The sequence below is a fragment of the Xenopus laevis genome, chromosome 9_10S, assembly GCF_017654675.1.
Source record: "Xenopus laevis strain J_2021 chromosome 9_10S, Xenopus_laevis_v10.1, whole genome shotgun sequence".
NCBI classification, from domain to species: Eukaryota; Metazoa; Chordata; class Amphibia; order Anura; family Pipidae; genus Xenopus; species Xenopus laevis.
Window position 1 is genome coordinate 64628791 of NC_054388.1, and position 20785 is coordinate 64649575.

Genomic DNA, 20785 nt, shown 5'->3' on the forward strand with positions numbered 1-20785 from the left:
TTTTATGGGTAAAATGATCCCCTGCTATTTGTCTTTAATATCCTATACTGTAATTTGTAAAATGCAATCATGTCCCCTTGCAAGCATCTTTTTCCGAGAGAAAACAACCCCAACCTTGACAGTCTACTCCATTCCTCTAACCAGTTTAGTTGCACACATCTGCAATTTCTCCAGCTCATTTATATCCCTCTTAAGGACTCTGCATACTCCAGATGAGGCCTTACCAGTGACCTATAAAGAGGCAAAGTGCATAACCTTACATTTATCAACACTGAACCTCATTTTCCAGTTTGCTGCCCAGTTTTCCAATTTCGTCAAATCACTCTGCAAAGTCGCAGCAACCTTTATGGAACTTATTGTTCTGCACAATTTAATATCATCAGCAAAAATAGTAACTGTAACTAATTGCAACTTGAAGGGAGTGTGCAGAGCGAATTTGGACACGAATACCTTTAATGAAAGTAGTTTTAGACACAACCCACATTGGGGAAAAGAGTTACCCACTGCAGATGTAAAGAAGCCATATGAGTACATTAAATCCACATTAACCCCAAGGTAGGCAGCATATATAAAAATATTTTTTTTATAAAATAGTTAATTAATATTTTATATCATTGTCTGAAAGAGATTTTATTCCAGTACTAAAATGTACATTCCAAGATACAGCTTTTTTAGGTGTCATTTGAATGACATGGCTTACATTTTAATGGTGTTAACACAATAAGTGCAGACAACACTAGCTAGGCTGGGAACGCTCCCTATAGCTGCCATGCCCATGCCGGTAAAGATGCAATCTCTCTCTCTGTCTGAATCCCAATGATTTCATCCCATTTCATTACCAGCAGATGGTGCTGCTTTCTTGAGTTGTGATATGGCTTATTTTTTATTTATTTCCCAATTTCGTGCATTTGCAACCATAGAGAGAGAAAGAAGCACAGGAGCTGGAGAATATTCTAAAGAGATCTATTCCCCCAGCCTTATAAATTAAACCATGCAGCACTCTGCAATGTTGTTCTTCCAAGCTGTAAACCTCTGATGGAAAGAGTATCAGAACGCTGATCTTCACTCACTGCTATGCGCTGGAATCTTCCTCTCATCAGGTAAGATTATTGTGCATATTCTACTCTTACATAAAAACACATGGTCTGCAGAGTCTCATAGGAGGGACACCGGGGAATGATCGGAATAAACCTTTATATTTTCTGCACATTGGTTAGATTTTATATGTTTCTTTTTTTTTATTGTTGTTGTTTGCAGCTCACAGTGATCACTTTATATCGAAGTAATCATTTCTTCTTGGAAATATTTTTCACACCTTCATATTGATTTTATCATCTATCTAACATCTCTCTATCTGTCTCTATAAATATATATATATATATATATATATATATATATATATATATATATATATATATATATATATGTCAAATCTAGACATTGCTTGCTTAAATCTCTCTCTCTCTCTCTCTCTCTCTCTCTATATATATATTTATATCAAATCTTTCTATCTATCTATCTATCTATCTATCTATCTATCTATCTGACTCTTTGCATATACAGGTATGGGACCTGTTATCCAGAATGCTCGGGACTTGGGGTTTTCCAGATAACAGATCTTTCCGTAATTTGGGTCTTCTTGCCTTAAGTCTACTAGAATTTCATTTAAACATTAAATAAACCCAATAGGCTGGTTTTGCTTACAATAAGGATTAATTATATCTTAGTTGGGATCAAGTACAAGCTACTGTTTTATTACTACAGAGAAAAGGAAATCATTTTTAAAAATACGGAATATTTGGATAAAATGGAGTCTATGGGAGACATCCATTCCGTAATTTGGAGCTTTCTGGATATCGGGTTTCCGGATAAGGGATCCTATACCTGTATCTATCTATCTAATTGCTATCTCCTTATCTTTTTTCACCTGACTTAACCATACCCTCCTTGTTCTGATTTCACACGATTACATCTACTCTGATACAGAAGTGAGTTTGTGTAATTGAATTCTATAGGGCACTGTCATCAACGAGCATTGCACTAATTACTTTTGGGTCCATTTAGGGAGAAGAAATGTTATCTATGCAGATTAGAGGTTACTTGGGAAAATCATGATAACCTGTATTTTTATATATGTAGATGGTTAATATTGCATGTATGGTTGTGATATTTATTTATTAGTCCTGGGGTTGGTGGGTGTGGTCGAAGATTTAAGCATGGCTTGAACTGTAAATACACAGCTGTGGCTTGTGTTATCTCCTTTGGCACCATGTAACCACTGTATCTGTAGTGCAGTCTTATTCCTCGAATTAACCTTTTCTGTACAATGTTCAGTTATACATATTTAATGTTCACCTATTTCTTGTATTGTTATAAGTTGTGTGTGGTTCTTAGAAACGATTATTTTATACTATATAGTAGTAATGACACTATTTAATAAGTGAAGTGTATAGAATATAATAGCAGTTTTACAGAGAAATCTGTAATATCCCACTGATCGCAATTACAAATAAAGAGCCATAATGGTGCTAAAGATATATGCAGATATTTTTCCACAATATATAACATGACATAGTAACTATAATAATGCATACATTATAGTTCCTCTGTAAAGTCTTCTGACTAATGTTAAACTGCATTTAGCATGCCAGCCTATTGCTAGCAATTCATCACTGCCGAGGTAGAAAACAGTGGCAGATAAGAGAATTGGGTGTCATATGTTGTTATGTGGTTGATCACAATTTGTCCCTGTTTGTTTTTTTCTAATTAAATGCATTAGTGCGTGAAGTGTTAATACCAGAAAGGGTGACATAACAGCAGTAGATTCTGACCAAAAGAGAAAAAAAAGGATAGAAAGGGAAAAAAAGAAGGAAAATGGAATCCTTGTCTTGTTTTGAAATCACGGCTGGAGTTCCTTTCTCACCCACACATCCCCTTTAGGCTGCATACATAACAGTTAATCCTTTCTCCATAAAAAGTTTCCTTCAGAATTATTCCACATGATTGCAGTCTCGCACAGTATTGATAATATTTTTTTACATCAAATTTTTTATACATATACAGGATAGATAGATAGATAGATAGATAGATAGATAGATAGATAGATGATAGATAGATAGATAGATAGATAGATAGATAGATAGATCGATAGATCGATAGATCGATAGATAATAGATAGATGATAGATAGATAGATAGATAGATAGATAGATAGATAGATAGATGATAGATAGATAGATAGATAATAGATAGCTAGATAGATGATAGATAGATAGATAGATAGATAGATAGATAGATAGATAGATAGATAGATAGATAGATAGATAGATGATAGATAGATAGATAGATAGATAGATAGATGATAGATAGATAGATAGATAGATAGATAGATAGATAATAGATAGCTAGATAGATGATAGATAGATAGATAGATAGATAGATAGATAGATAGATAGATAGATAGATAGATAGATAGATGATAGATAGATAGATAGATGATAGATAGATAGATAGATAGATAGATAGATAGATAGATAGATAGATAGATAGATAGATAGATAGATAATAGAGAGATAGATGATAGATGATAGATAGATGGATAGATAGATAGATAGATAGATAGATAGATAGATAGATAGATGGATGGGTAGACACCATATAGGTGAACTAATGAAACTGTGAACAATTCTGGGCTCAAAATCTAATGGTAGATCTTGATCTACCTTTTGGTTCAAATACTACTTATTGTTTAACAAATCCTTTTTATATAAAGTTTTTGCTAGAAAGGTATCTAATCTCACTCATATATTCATTACCAACTCTCATGGTAGGGAATTCCATGACCTCACTGTCTTTAATTAAGGTAGAGAAACCCTTCTGATTCATGTCCACCTTCAATTCTGCTACAAGGACCACATGCTAATTCTAATTATTCTAATGGCCTTATATGTACTTTTAGACATTGCTTGCTTATATTTGTTATAAGGGGATCTCTTTTCATAAGGGACTATTTCTTTTTTTAAGCGTTGCACTGTACTCATAATGCCACATGGGACTGAAATAGGCCTGCTGAAATACATCAACTGAAAACTGGGCCCCTACAATGGTCTCCTGTCCTGCAAGCACTACCTTTGGGCAGTCTGTGGTAATCACAATTTCTGAAAGAGCAGTCTGCTTTGCCTGGAGTTACTGGACCAGCTAACTATCACTACTCGGTAATTCCTACTTCATTCAGCTTCTCTTTTGAGGGAGAAGTGTGATGAGGCCCAAGGGTATTCATGCTTAATATGAAGGATGTGTAGAGCAGTATCTCTTATGCAGCCTTAAAGATAATTGATAATCACAATAGGTAAAGAGAATATTCTAATTGATAATCACAATAGGTAAAGCGAATATTATCTTATACTTGCAAGCAATCCATTTGTGTTTTTATAAAGTCTATGTGAAATAGAAAATAATAACATAAATGGACTCATTTACTCATAGCAGGCAATAGGCACAGTGCAAAAAGCTTCACAATTTGCCTTGATTTTTACCCACCATTCATTAGTGCAGTTGACCAGCATGCTTCGATCCATGCCATTTTGTTAAAGTCTGCTGGGATTTGTAGTCCTGCTAAATAATCCTCCAATGAGAATCCCAACTGACCTGTGTGACATTGGCTCCATGTTCTTTGTTCCTGCATTTGGAGTTGGAAGCTTTAAGCACAGATTCCCAGCATTAAATAATAATAATAATCACTGTATGTAAGATAACAGCAAATCTCTTGCATCAGTAATTACATTTTTGGTCAGTATTCTCATTGGTGAATTGTTTTCCATGTGTAGGGGGGGCACCTTTATGTTTAGTGTTCCTTTCAATACATGCTGAGCTGTAGTCCAGGAATATCAGAATTATATTCTTAATAATGAATACATTACCTGTGTTCATCCATACGCCAATTTATTATTAATTACACCCAAACACGTATACAGTACCATCCAAACATATAGACAGAACCTGTTAACAACAAATTTATTGATTTGTTTGATGTTAAGTTTAGTCTTGGTCAGCAAAAATATTACATGGTATTATTGCATTATTAGCAAGATTCCTTATAAAGTGATAGGATTAAGGCTGCCACCTGGTCAATATTTTACCAGGTAAGATTCCCTCCGATCTGCCCCAATTCCCTCTCTCTGCTCCCAGTTTGTTACCTCAGCACACTAACCATTCACCAAATATGTGCCTTCTTTGCCCACTTACAGTATATAACAGTTCAGTCCCCTTTACATCACTATTCTGTCACATCAGGACCGCATCCCCATTCAGCCCTCCCCTCCTTCTTACATCATTAGCTGGTAAGGGCCTGGACAAAAGATGGCAACCGTAGTTGTCATGATCATCATTTGCAAAATCCTCTTTCATCTGTAATGGAATAATTGATGCCGAAATTGAAAGACTACAGTTTTAGGTAGAGGTCTTAAACTCCCTGTCTACTTGCTCCAACCCAGTTTTTGTTGGACTACAGCTCCCAACATTGTCCAGTATATTCTCAAGGTTAGATAGAAAGAGGTATAATTATTTTATAATACCCGCCACTCCACTATTAGCAAGTCCTAGGAATTGTGTGATCATCACACCTACCCCGAGGAAGCAGTCAAGGTAGACTGCGAAAAGCATGGTATATTGGCGCCGTTTGATTTATTCATAATCACAGACTCAACAGGAGAAGCCTTCCTGGTCCCAGAGAAGTCCGGTCTTTTATTTTGCTTTGGGTACTATGTGCTTTATGATCTGGCTATCCTTGTGAGAAGAAAATCAGTTGTTTTGTGGTGATTTTTAACATTTATTAAAACAATATTGTACTATATTTTGCTTAATATCTTCATTATACTACTTGGTGGATGACTGGAAGGAACTTATAAGACGAAAGACCAACATTATTATATGCATCTAAAATACTAGAAATCTTGCACAGTGGTGGATCTGCAATATAGCTCTCCAGGCACCATTTTAAACACTCTATGGGCTTTATTATTTATCTTAATTAAGACAATGCTATGCTTTGTGTGCGATTCCTTTTGCATTCTATTTTAGATTTTCTGTGTCATATTCTCAAGGTTAAAAGCAAGTTATTGATACAGATCATTTAACAGAATTTTCCTTCTGTAGTTGTTCAGTCAAATCTCTTTGTCTGCTGGTTTGGTTTAATTTGTCCTTGTCTTTTGGGATGTCAAGAATTAACAATCAAGCATGAAGGTTGATTGGGTGTCATTGTTATTCCATTGGTTATTGCGGTTCAAGTAAATGATAACAAACAATCAGCCAATTCTAGTTGCAAAACTACTTACAGCACAATATCTGACAGGTTGTTGTGAGTTACTAGACAAAAAAACACTTTGCAACTGTTATTCTCTGTTAAGGATGATATCATATCCTGGCAACTAACCTACAAGACATTGAATGCAGTGTAAACATGAGCTGTACAGAGAAATAAGGATGAGAGATGACACATGAAAAACATCCTGTATCATTTGCCAATTAATGAAACATTATAGGAAAAAACATTCATTATGATTCATATATTTTTATTTGTTGTTTGGTGTAAGGCATCCGTTCCCAGCACTGTGCCAGACCTTTGTAAATGGAAATCATATGCAAAGAAAAGCAAAGAAAACCCCAAGGCACAGGGTCAGGATAATTAATTAGAGCATACTATATTATGGAAGGATGCTGATCTACAGGGATTTGACAGGACCCATCAAAACAAAGGTAAGTAAGGAATGTAAGTCTTTAAATGTATTTGCTCAATGTGCATTGAAACATTTGAACCTCTGATGTAAAATGGCATATACAGTATGTAATTAAAGCGGATCAGCATAAACTGCCCTGCTGTGCCCCCTGGTCTATAGTTAAGTTGTTCTGTGATAGCAAAACTGTGCTTAAAGCTTTCAACTCCAGTTACAGGAAAAAAGCATGGGGCCAGGTTTTCACAGATCAGGTGGGATTCTTATTGAAGGCTTTGTTCCCTTTTTCATTTTAATGGGAGCATTGGCCCTGGAAAGAGTTTTATTGACCATATTGTTATAACCATGACGTTTCTCAAGTACTTTCAGAATATTTTTACGTAAATTAGTCCATCAACAAATACTGCAAGTATATTGGGGCTGAGCGACCAGCTCTGAATTTGTCTAAATAGCCCCATCAATGTAGTGATCTCTTTCATGTTTAGACATATTCATAGTTTAGGAATAATTTCCCTTCACGGTTGCCAATTGTAAAAAAATTCTAAGATACTTATGTATTTGTTGTAATATGGTGAGACAAATCATTAATAAGTAGCATATTCTACCCCCTCCTTTCTTCCATTCATTCCATGTTAGTATCCAAATGTTTATTTAAAAGTATTTATTGTTATTTAAGTTACAGTAAAGCATATATTTAGAAGTATTTTGAAGTCAAAGGTCCAGGGTACCCAAAACCTTTCCAACAGAATTGAGTGTATTATACCTACAGTATTCTGGCACAAATTTATAAGAAAACCTAGTGCAGGGGTGTCCAAAAGGTATTAACAAACAGCTTGTCTAAATCACCCTTCTCTTTCATGCTTTTCATTCAGATATTTATTATGGTAAAGTTACATAAGAAATATATGTTTAAATATAACAAATTACATTTTCTCAAAAAGCAATATTTAAGTAATATTTTCCATGAAACTGTACTGTGATTAGGAGCATAATCAGAGCCTTGTAGTCCTCACCTTTCATATAGAAATAAAGGGTGCAGATGGACAGCTGTATGGTTAGGTTTAGTGTCCCTTTAATCACAGTTTGTCCTTTATCCCCATTTCGTATTTAAGTGTAATACAATGAAGCCAAATTTGCATAATGATCTACATAAATCTCCTTTAAAGCATATTACACCAGTCTGCAACAATCTGCTTGTTTTTCTTTTTGTCCTAAAATGTACTTCCTCCTCCAAACCCCATCTTGCTCTCTATTTGATCTCCCCAATGCTGAACTTGCAACCTAAGAAATAAAAATGGGATCCAGTAGGATATATTTTGGTGAACTATGCTTGGTTGTATTTAACAATACAGCCTGTATCTCAAAGATCCATTGGATCTGCAAAAAACTTTTATCTGAACTGCCTAAAACCACTGAAAAAAGCATGATTTCTTGAAGAACAGTTAAACTATTATTTACTGGGTGCATTTGCCCAATAAACATGAATAATGGCAAATGAAACCCTAATTGTATAGTAAAATAATTCATGATATGATTAGGGCATTACACATCAAAAAAACAGTGGATTCTAATTCTTTATTATTCTAATTCTTTATAGCAGTATAAGGCAACAGACTTTCAAGATGAATTACTTGAAAAATGTTGTCTTTAAAAGCTTTCATAGGAGCAAGCTCTGTATATCAGCAATTGCCTTTTCTGTACTAGACTTCTTTCTCCTACCTCTATATCTCACAATGCATTGTCTGCACTTAATGAATAACCTTCGGTAAATGCAACATTTGCATCTGTTTAGCATGACTGCACTGTGTTTGTAAATGACTCCTTTATAAAAAACAGTTCTTTTTTTTTTTTGTAACTTATATTTTATTTGCAATTTTTCAGTAAATAAAGCACTGTTTAATACATACAAATGTATGATCAATGCATATGTCACAGTTTAGTGCAAAGTAACATGAAAAGAAAAAAGAAATAAAAATAAAAAGGGCTCCCCTAGGAGCAAAAGGCATTTCAACATTACAAACAGATGCATCGGTTGTGTGGGTTTCCGAAAGCAGGCACATTTTTGGCCTATGGCATTTATATATATGGGGTTCAGAAAGAGCAATGGGGAGGTGAGTTCATGTGTGTAGGTAAAGCTGGGATTGTGTCCAGAGGGTCATGGGCATTAGGGCATGGCATGGAAAAGACTTCTCCAGGTACTCAGTGTATAAAAACCAGTTCTAAGCACAAATATAAACTAATAACTCACACCCAGCCCATGTCAACTGCTACCACATTGCTCTTGTCTGGTACACTGCTTGAGTCACTTTTCTTACAGGATCTAATCTTAATAATTACACAAAATAGCTCAAAATACTTCCCCCTAAACATACTGGTCCATATCTGGGCAGCGCAACACTGACACTGGCAATCTAGTTTAGATCAAATGTAATTTTAAAGGAGAGAATCAACAGAAAGCAAAACTGGCATGAATGCATTTACATATAATTAGTCTACATTTAAATTTGTATTAAAAAAACAATGAATTACATGTTAATTAAAAAAATAGTAATTTTGGTTTACAGGATTTTTAATCCAATATCTTGAACTCTGGGCCAGGGATCGGATCATAATGGACTCCTATGCAAGCCCTTTGGGAGAGGAGAACATCCATGTGCAAATGTAGTTCTCACCAAACGAGCTTATTTTGCCCTGAAATACTCACCTTTTGGTTGGTGAGCTGATATGATTGTTTGACCTTCAGCTTGTTGCTATATGCCTCAATAGGAATTTTAGACCTGCCGATCAATATATGCCCAATTTTTAATGAGATATCCTATCTGAGCACCCATACATAGGCCAATAAAATGCAGACTGTATCCAAAAGGACCGTATCAGCAGCTTTTTATCAGTGTGGGGCTACCTTTAGGCTTTACCTTTGTTTAGCCAGCAAAGCTGATAACACACAACAAAAAAAAATGGGACTTTTGCTTCAAAACATTTCTCTGGCAACTTTTCTTTTGCCAGAAAAAAAATCAGTGGAGAAAATGTCAATACGGCATGATGCGTCTTTGCCTGTTTCCAGTAACTGAAAAGGCCCTAAAATATGGACATTTTTCTTCCCCAAATGAGTAGTGATAAGCAAATGTGATTATTTAATTGTCTGGCCACTAACAGGGGACAACTAGAAGCTATACCAAAGATGGTACCCATCGTTTGGCCATATCATCTAGCAGCTCCATATTTAGAGTATTGGCTAGTGTTTAACCACCTTTAAGCAGCATGCTGATCTGAAACACCCTAATAGCAGCTTATAGCAGGAAGCCTCAGACGTTTCATATCTGTATATACAAAAAAGTGCAGTGCAACTATACTGTACAAGAATGCAACATACAAGTGCTTAGTTCCCATTAACACCTTCTACTGAATATAATACTAATGGGCAAGGTTTGACTGTAATCCTTGGATGCCATTTATAAATAACATTGCTATTCAAAATCAGGGTAAAATAACTTAAAGATTAGCCAAGAAAATGGCATGTTCTGAGAACGGCATGTTCCTTTACATCGCAACAGTTGATATGATGATGATTTTAATTTGAACAAATCCATCAATGTTGCGTACATTTGAGAAAGATCTATTTCAGTGCGTAGGTGCTAAATTTAAACAGTGCATTAAATGTGAATCATCATATTATTAGCAGGGGTGCATAATCTGGCTCTGCCATACCTGTCTTATATGAGGATTCTGTCTACACAGCTGCAGAGATAAAGTGAAAAAGCAGCAACATTTTCTAATATTATGCAATTATAACTTAGTGTGAAATCACAGCTCAGCAAGATAAAAGCTGGGAATTAAAGAAAAATTCATATTGTTCTCACTCAAAACAGAACTCCATCCCTGTCTCCTTCTGATATGAGTTGAAGGTTCTTGTGCTGATGTCATCTGTAGCCAGAACATCTGAACACTGAATAAAATCTCTACCAAAGTGGAACAGAGAATTGACATTCTTCAGGGAGGTGAATCAAAGCAGCATACATTCTTGAAAAGCATAAAATCTGGGAATGAAAAAACCCCAGTTTGTGTAAGCCCACCAAAAAAACAGTGTCAGTTCTGGGAAAATGTAAAAACAGGGTTCTACTGTATATACTATTTAAGCAAGGTAGATTTTATCCACAGTCATGCACAACCCATTCATTAAAGGTAGGGATGTACCGAATCCACTATTTTGGATTCGGCCAAATCCTTTGCAAAAGATTTGGCAATGGGAAGGGTTTTACTTCCTTGTTTTGTGACAAAAAGTTAAGCGATTTTCCTCCCGTCCCTTATTTCCATATGCAAATTAGGATTCGGATTTGGTTCAGCCGGGCAGAAGGATTTGGTGCACCCCTAATTAAAGGTACTTGCATTAAAAAGGTGCTCCTTTAACTTCAATGCCAACTACAGAGAAATCAGACCCTGTGGCTGCAGGGGGGGGGGCATGAGGGATAGGGGACCCCATGAGACCCTAATTAATGAGCAATTTCAAATTATATTTCTAAAACAGGACAAACTCTGGATATGATAGTGACCCTAAAATGTATTTGCTGGGGCCCAGTAACATCTAGTTACACCACTGTTCTGTATGGTTGTTTATGGTTCTGCCTGTCATCTACTGTCTTCTGTTTTGACCTCCCAAATTGAGCACAGTGTGTGAAGTGGGGAACCCTGGAGCTACCACCACCACAGCAGCCTGTGTAAATCACCATACTATACTTGCACCAAAAGAATTGGGTAAATGCCATTTTAATAGCAAACACTGGAAGTGAACCCATTCAAAATTTGAACATCTTTCACCGCGATTGCAGTCAATATTGCATTTAGGTGCAAGCGCATGCATACTTATTTTTAAATATCACCCAAAATTGCATCAGATAAATCATCCCCTCATGATAACTATTATGCTTAAACTATGGGAAAAATGTTGCCAATTGCGCCCAAATGGGTATTTTGCACACTGCACTTCCAGGTCATATGATACAACCCTGATGTTGCTAGACTAGGGCTCCCCAGCATGCATTGAAAAAATTTTAAAGTATGCTGGGATTTGCAGTCCAGAAACAACTGAATAAAGTGTAATTAAACAGAGCAGTATAGTAGGGGCTAGTGTCACTTTAATGCATGCAGTATTTAGCTACATAAGGGATCCTGCCTTTAGCATAGCTCAATGTACACTACTCTGTCTATAGAACTCAGAGCAGAGGCACATGGAGCTTGAGATAAAATGGCACATTTGGGAGCATTAGCTAGATCCTAGATACAGGTGTTATTGCCTATGGTTGTGGACTATATAAGACCTCATAAAAGACCTCACCGGAAGTGCCACACTGCACAAATATAACTCTTTGCTAGCTATACAGCCAACATGTAGGCTGGGAAATATCTACAGCAGTAAGACATGTCTAGTTTTAGGCACAATAATAACAGTAAATCTCATAATTGGTCCAAATGCCACCTGGTCTGCCCCAGGCTTTAAATTCAGACTCCCCCCACACTACTTTTTAAAAAAGTGATTAAAATAATGAAATTAGCATAAAAATTAAATAAGAGATGCTAAGAAAGTTTTTTTTGTCTTCTAAACTGGATCAAATTGAATTTTTAAATAATTTGTTAGTTAACATTTGCTGGGAAAAAATACCCTTTGAGAAATAACTTAAATCTCTTTAATGTAAAATATAATTGAATTTCTTCTGAATACCCAGGTTTCCAAATGCAAGAGAGGCAAAATCATTATTCAGCAAGGTCTGGGAATGTACAGCCAAATGCAAGTCGCTAGAAATTATTATAGACTTGCCAATTTTAATTATTATAATTTTTTTTTCAGTTTTGCAGAGCAGAGACTTTTCTTGTTGAACATGAATTTATTTCACGGTCATTTTCTTAGTGGATATCTGTTCACCGCTGTTTAAAAGGTCAGTGATCTGCAGATTCTTTTAACTGTTTATGGCTTGTTTTCTGTATCGCCTCAGTTTAGTATCTACCAATGACGTTACATGTATACATAACATAAATATGGAAATATTTGAAAGATGTATAGATAGAAAGAAAGATAAAAATGATTAATCCATAATTCAATTGAACAACAAAAAAATCAAGTTTTTTTAATGGAATGATAATATAATGTACTGTTGCCCTGCACTAGTGAAACTGTCATGCTTGGTTCAGAAACACTACTATAGTTTATATAAACATGCTGCTAAATAGCCATGGGGGCAGCCATTCATGAACAGGATACATAGTAGATAACAGATACGTTCACAAGAATTCCATTGTATGCTACAGAGCTTATCTGCTATCTGCTGTGTATCCTGTGCCTTTTCTCCTTTTTTAGCTGAATAGCTGCCCCCATGGCTACACAGCAGCTTGTTTATATAAACTATAGTAAAGTTTCTGAAGCAAATGCACCAGTTGTACCAGTGCAGCACAACAGTACATTATGTTCTTATTACTTAGTCACATTTTTTTGTGTTACAGTTCCTTTAAGGGTTTTAGCAAATCATCAATGTATAATAGAAGCTAATGCAACAGGGCAGACTATTAAATTGTGAAGCAAATTATACTGGTTTCTGAGCTGCCATTTAATGAGAATTTGAATGAATCAGCCTTGTATAATGCCTTTTATATTTAATATATACCGTATATAGTACAGGTATGGGATTCGTTATCTGGAAACCTATTATCCAGAATGCTCCGAATTATGGAAAGGCCGTCTTCCATTTTATCAAAATAATACACTTTTTTTTTAAATGATTTCCTTTTTCTCTGTAATAATAAAACAGTACCTTGTACTTGGTCCAAACTAAAATATAATGTATCCTTACTGGAAGGAAAACTGGTGTATTGGTTTTTTTAATGTTTCCATGATTTTCTAGTAGACTTATGGTATGAAGTTCCAAATTACATAAAAATTTGTTATCTGTAAAGCCCCAGGTCCCGCGCATTCTGGATAACCGGTCCCATATGTGTATGTAGCTCCCCATCATTCCTTCTGCTGATTCACTGCACATGCTCTGTACTGCTGTCAGTTACCAGAGCTTAAGGACTGACACACGATACTGTATACTGTATATATTTTATATTTTATTTTAAAGACATGGGCAGTGAATCAGCATAAAAAAAGATTGTGAGCTATTGGGCCATATTCAATGCAGATCTTCACTGCTAAGGGGCTGTAGTTGCCTTGGACAGGTACAGAATTTCAAAACATAATTTGGCATTTCCAACCTACTTCTTTCTCTCTCTTTTAATGCCAATCATTAAAAAGGCTACATTTTAATATTATTTGCAGGCCCTATAGTTTAGACATTTTTATAGGAAAGCATACCTTGTACTGGGTTTTAAGAAAATAAATGGAACATACCCTGTTCATGGCATGATCAGCAATTAAAGAAGCAAAACATGGCTGAGATGGGCAATTGCTTCTCTTATAGGGTTAATCCTATTCCTAAACTATAGATGCCACAAGATGACATATATATACATATTGGATAGTAAATCTGTTTAGTTTCTGCATCACATCAGTGCAACTGAAAGCACAAAGACCAACAATAGACATGGACTTGCCTCTGCCCTCCCCCCTTCCCTGCAACCTGATCAGTTTGTTTTTCACCATAGTTTTCCCTATAGACATGGTTTCCTACTTTCCTGATTCTGAGCATTCGCCTGGGCAGTGTGTGAGGGTGGAAAATGGATGGGGTGGGAGAGAAAGGGTTAGACAGTAAATTGGGAAGAAAAAAATAATAAGAAAGAATAAGGAAAGCTTTTTGAAATGGGGAATGTTTGGAGCAAAATGATGAGTAATACTTATGAACAAGGGCATTGGCATATGCATTAGACAATACTCCAGGATATGTACTTAGCAATTATTTTGGATGAGAATTCATTTAATTCTAATTCTGTGATTATCACAGAATAAAGCTCCTCTCAGTAATGAGTGCTATAAACAAACTTTAACTGTAAGTGCATTACACATTTTCACTTAGAAGGACTTTGCCCAAATATTCTGGAAATGTATTCATTAAAATTAGAGTGGGAGGAATGGATGAAGAACAATCAGTTGCTTTGATAGGAAGGGAAGGCTTAGGCATACAAAGTACAAATTAGGATTTCATTGGAGGATCCTTTTACACTCACTGGGTCTCTGACCCTACAGAGCTCTGGAAGAATTTTATTGGACAGTATTGCTGTCAAAGGAATGTAAACCTTCTCAGAAACATTCTATTTTGTGCCTCATTTAGCCCCCTTAAATAGATACACAAAATGTAATTACATATGCAAGAGGATTCTCAATTAAAAGTATTTTAATATATTTTATTTACATTTTGAATACTGATTTATCAAAAAAGTGTTAAAAAAAAAAATTTAATTACTCCAGCTAAAGGCTGACAAGATGCAATAGAAGTCCATGACTTTTTTTCTTCCAATTTTTTCATTGATAAACTTACATAAAAAAAAAACTTGTAAAAATACAATTTATGGATGTTTCTGCAATTATTCAGTACACCATTTGATCATGATTTTTCATAAATAAGCACAATATCACAGTAAAAAAAAATCAATATCTCAACAAACAAATCAGAGCAGGCACTCAGTGGAGAATACTATTGCATTGATTTAGTAGCTGGCCCTGGAGGAAATATTAGCAGGTTTTGTGGCTGTTGGTCTACAGATACTATAATTTTTTACAGGGACTTTTTTCATGGCGACTTTTTCTGAGCAAATACATTGGCGCTTATGTGCATTTTTTCACAGCAAAATCCTTAGATGGTGAAAAATTTCACCCATCACTAGGAGGGCAGATTTATCAAGGGTTGAATTTCGAATTTGAAAAACAAAAATTAATTTGATCATTTCGATCAAATAGGTTCGTTTGCGATCAAATTTGAATTGTACGAATAGAAGTAATAGCACATTCGAATCGTACGATTCGAAGTTTCTCCCAAAAAAACCTTTGATTTTTCAAAGTCCACCAATTGACTCCAAATAGGAGGTCCCCCATAGGCTAAAACAGCAATTTGGCAGGGTTTAGATGGTGAATGGTCAAAGTCAAATTTTTAAAGAGAATTTACAAATTTTCTTCAAATTCTAATCTTCTAATTTGGACTATTCCCTAGTTGAAGTACACAAAAATTAGCACGAAATAGGAATTTTTTTAATTCAAATTTTCACTTAGACCTTTGAGAAATCTGCCCCTAGCTGTAAGGTTTGTATCTAACAGAATATTATTTGAAATGGGTCATACATTTAAAATATTTTAGCCATCAGCATGACAAGAAAAAGAGGAACTGTATTCATTCCAAATTTAATTTGCAATAAATAAGAATAAAAGGGTTTTTGGGAACTGAATAAGCACTAAAAAAAAAGGGAGCATTATATAGGAGACAATGGTATGATATAAACATGGTCTAACATAGTGGGTCTAACATAGAAGAAAACGCACATGTTTTGCTTGAATAAATCCCAACATACTTCAGTGTATTTTCATTATCAGGGTAAAATTTGGGGATTATGCCTAAGTGCTCTCCTACATACTGTTCTCCTGGAAACCCATTCTGAACATCAGTCATGGTGAGATTTTGTGTAATCACTAATTTTAAATGCTAAAAGCTCTTACAACTAAGGGTAAGCTGTAGCAGCATTGCTCTCATGTCTCTATATTTGCTCATGGTTTAGGGGGCTCTTGACATAATGTTGAACCTCAAAAGTGGACTTGAAACAGTAAAAAAAACACTGGGTTGAAGCATGCTGTGGGCTGTAGTCTAGCATTGTCAGGGTTGTATTTTATTGCTCTAAATTTTTTTTTATCAAGCTCTAGAGTACCATCATCTTATCTGTGCAGAAGAATCCTCCAATGAGCATCCTACTTGAGCTGTGTAAGTATATTTCTGTATTCTTGTTCTTGTTATTGCAGTTGGAAGCATTTAGCACAATTTTTCATACCACAGAACAAATAAACATTGGTATATTCTTCCTTCTTGTGTTTGTTTACACTGTTATACCAGGAATCCAAATTTACACAATAATATCCATAATATCTATCCGTCTCTCTGTCTCTCTAGGAACTTCCTTTCCAGAAATGTATTCATGTATAACAAGTAAGGAACTCACTCTAGCTGTTATAATTGTCTCCTTTATGTCTATGAAGAGTCTCATTCATCCAGTGCATGATATACAGTGTCTAGTAGCATTAAGTCAAAGTACAACTGAAGTTAAACTGAACAAGCTGTTGAGCAAATGAGTGGTGAAATGTATTCAAAAAGTTGCCTTTGACTTAATTCTACTAGATACTGTCTCCTTTAATTTCAAAATATTGCATTTTATACCTTTTATACAGGTATGGGACCTGTTATCCAGAATGCTCGTGCCCGGGGTTTTTTCTGGATAATGGATCTTTCTTGAATGTCAGGAAGGCTCTTGGCATCTTCAAATGGGCTACTGGACCTCTGCTATTGACTTCTACATGCACTCAGCAGGTTTTAGGTGGCGGACTATCAAATTTGAGTTGTTCCCAGGGTCAAGGTATGATAAATCTCGAATTCGAATTTAAGTTTGGATTATTCCCAAATCAAAAGTTTTACTAAAAATTTACAATTCGAACCTTAATAAGTCTGCCCCTTAGTAAACCCAATAAGCTGGTTTTGCTTCCAACAAGGATTAATTATATCTCAGTTAGTATCAAGTACAAGTTACTGTTATTATTACAGAGAAAGAGGAAATCTTTTAAAAATTTGGATTATTTGATTATAATTGAATCTATAGGACATGGCCTTTCCATAATTCTGAGCTTTCTGGATAGAGGGCTTCCCGATAACAGATCCCATACCTGTACTTTTTTACTTTTAAAATGTATTCCCAGGATGTATCAGAATCATGTCATATTTCTGATTTATTTTACCTTAGCAATGTACTATGCAAACATGCCTGGTAACTAAGAGCTAAGACCCTACGGATTGTACCTCCAGGGCCAGATAGCTTCCAATACCACCAATCTCTTAAAGCTATTGAGAAGCGAATTACAGAAGAAAAAGGAACTAATGCAAAGCAAGAGCAAAAAGAGGGGGAGGGAAATGGTCCAAAACCAAACAGAGACTTGGAAGCTGGGAAATCGCTGCCATTTATATATGGAGACATTCCACCTAGGATGGTATCTGGACCCATATTATGCCAATCAAAAGGTACTTTTATGTGCTATTTATATAAAGTAGTACATTGTCTTGTATTCTGTTAATGGTTGACCTAGATAAATATTTTTAGCTCTTTTTTTTAAAGCAACTAGAATTTCAGCTAGATGCATCTCATTGCATTTTAATCTGCTGCTTATCTTAAACACTATGGGGGAAAATAGTAAAATTCACAAAGAGAACAAATTTGTGCACAAATGAAGAATATTACATTGCTAGACCTTTGTTGCATTGCGGATCTTAATTGCGCATTGCAAACTTTTAAGACCTGCTTAAAGTTGCTGTAAAATTTTGAAACAAAGGTAACTACTTTTTCATTAAGTAATTTTATTACATACAATGCACATTTCCGGAAATGATAAAATTCATAATTGATATCCTACTGCTGCTTAAGGGTCAAAGGTTTTTGCGAAATGTTCGCAAAGGCAAGATTGGTCACAGTGTGGTCATTATTTGCTTAGGGAACTCATGGGGAACAACTTTTCCATTAGCAACCTGTATTACATTCCCCCATAAGACACTGCTTCAGTATTGGCCAATGACTAGTACTATATCATTCAGTACTATTTGCATGTGATCATAATCATTGCCCCAATGTTAGCCTTTGTAGCATGTGATAGAGTTTTGTAATGGCAAATAATAACAATAATTCTTTTAAAAATGCATATTTCATGTATTGCCTCTGCAGTTGGCATTCCACGACTTTTACATTGCTTCTAACATGAACAAGCAATTTGCTAGATTACCTATTACTATTCAGTGGGCTTATGAGTCAAAATTTGATTTAATGCATCCAACTGTTTTGTATCTCAATAGGGAGTTGTGCTTGATGAATGCATTTTCTGTTAGGGAAAGAATAAGAGACTTATTTTAAGCTGTGCATGCTACACATTTTTAAGGTAATCAAGAAATGGCATTAGTCTAATAATAATGCATAATGTAGATTGATAAATAATATTTTAATACCTAGATGATAGATAGATAGATAGATAGATAGATAGATAGATAGATATCTCTGCATAGTATATTTATAGGAGAGAGAGAGAGAGAGAGAGAGAGAGAGAGAGAGAGAGAGAGAGAGAGAGATAAACAAAAAGACAGACAGAGTGAAAGAGAGAAAAAGATACAATAAAAAGATAGACTCATCATTTACTCTATGCTATTTGAAAGCATTTATAACTGATGTAATTATTCCTTGACAATAGCTTACATTATTCAACATACTAATTATGTGCACTATACTAACCAACTGCGTCTTTATGACCATGAGTTACCTTCCAGACTGGGCCAGGAATTTAGAGTAAGTACATTTCACATCTGAATTAGATGTCATAAAATGATGGTGATGATATTGAATACTGTATATTTTGCTGTCTGTCTATAATATGCTGTAATTATACCTGGGCCTTACTTTGTTACCCTCCGAATGGTTTGAAATTTTTCAGTCTTCCTTTCTTCACTATTTGTTTAGGATGAGGGCCCTAGACTTTAAGAACATTGATCTGGCTACATCTTAAAGTGGACATAAAACGTATTAAGTGGGAAATTCCTTTCACAGAGTTAAGCACGGAACAAAAATTGGAAGTATTTAAAATGCTGCTTAATAAATAAACATGTCAGTATATTCATCTTGTAAGCAAGGAACGTTGTTGCAAAGCAAAAACTTTTTGGTTCAGTAGAAGTGTTGGTGTTGAGGTGGGTAAGAAAATAAGTGTTTTTAAGGCTTTCAAGTTAACTGGGACAGACGAAACGTTTATAAGGTACAAGGAGGCCAATACATCATGCAAAAAAGCTATCAGGCAAGCTAAAATCAATATGGAGAAGGTTGTTGCAGCAAGCAGTAAAATCAGAGGGGGGGGTCAGCTGGTTGATGAGAAAAGATGAGTAGATGTCTACACAAATGAGGAACAAAATGAGGAACCTTTAAAAATAATTATTATAAAAAATTAGGTGTTAGTACCACACTTTGGCCAAAATATGTATCAAGCAAATTCTATGTAGAAGCTATTCAAGTAGATACAAAGTATACTTTAGTATAATGATACAATAAACAATAGTTATAATTCAGTATCAAAGAACTTCTTAATAGCTATGTGTTTCTTTTTTATTTGTGAACGCTATTTGCATTAAGCCAATTTGCTTGTGTAATTTCCATTTAACAAATAAGCATTGTCTTTTAGTAAGGTATGAAAACTATTGTGGGTGCACTGATTCAGTCAGTTAAGAAGCTTTCAGATGTCATGATTTTCAGTGTTTTGTCTCAGTGTGTTTGATCTAATAGGGCTACAGCTTTTCATGGGACAACTGAGGAATAAGTGTTTGTTGTGGCCTTACAACACTTCTGTAGATATACCTTACGTCTATAGGAGCATATCAATAAAAGTAAGCATTGTTTATTTTCTGTCTCAAGGAACTGTAATCTCTGCTCTTTATAACTGTCCCTAGTTATAGGTGGTATGAAAACTTTTGGGGAGGTGGAAGGTTATAGTTGTCCTCTTTGCTTTACCTTTTCTGTGCTATTACTTTTACTATTTGCCAAATGTTAGCTGGTAAGCCATATCATAAATTCACCCCAGATTCCAGGAAATTACTGTTAAAATCATACTAAGGGTGATAGTATGAAAAATAGCGTAAATTTTTTTGGGGATACCCTCCTTCCCCCCTACATTTCCTAACATATGGCAACTCAACGATACAGTGAGCACATGTAAAGGGCAATAGAACACCTTTATTTTATTTTTTAAAGGTTTCCTGGGCTTGTGTAGTGTAATGTAGTTGCTGCAGCATATACGTCCATTATATTTTAACTTTGTGCCGTATGCAAATTAGGCATCGCTAGAACACTTTGCTTTGCCTGACA

The 20785-nt window shown here is 35.2% G+C and overlaps 1 long non-coding RNA gene across 1 annotated transcript; it reads left to right on the plus strand.

The window, feature by feature from the left end:
* Positions 1 to 875: 875 nt before the first annotated feature.
* LOC121399017 lies at positions 876 to 20602 on the plus strand. The gene is made up of 7 exons (XR_005964685.1): positions 876 to 1100; positions 6590 to 6752; positions 12570 to 12657; positions 16554 to 16617; positions 16804 to 16839; positions 17645 to 17919; positions 20190 to 20602. It is a non-coding gene; the product is annotated as an uncharacterized LOC121399017 (long non-coding RNA).
* Positions 20603 to 20785: the final 183 nt, after the last annotated feature.